Source organism: Microtus ochrogaster, chromosome 21, assembly GCF_000317375.1.
Source record: "Microtus ochrogaster isolate Prairie Vole_2 chromosome 21, MicOch1.0, whole genome shotgun sequence".
Classification (NCBI taxonomy): domain Eukaryota; kingdom Metazoa; phylum Chordata; class Mammalia; order Rodentia; family Cricetidae; genus Microtus; species Microtus ochrogaster.
Window position 1 is genome coordinate 34,891,317 of NC_022022.1, and position 328 is coordinate 34,891,644.

The following is a 328-nucleotide window of genomic DNA, read 5'->3' on the forward strand; positions in this document are numbered from 1 at the left end:
CAGCACCCACAGAAAAAGCTAGGCATGGTTCTTTCCACCCATTTGCAATCCTAGCATTGAGGAAGAAGAGACAGTAAATTTCTGGGTTTCTATGGCCAGCAAGACTGTCCTTTCTGGCAAGCTCCAGTCCAAGTGAGTGATTGCTTAAATAACAAAAACAAACAAACAAACAAAAATCAAGATGAATAGTGGCTGAGGAAAAATTAAACTCAAGGTTTTCCAAATGTATTTGCATGCATGTGCCCCACATACTTGCACCTACACACACATACACACACTTTCCCTTCTTTCCCCCATCACACACACACACACACACACACACACACAC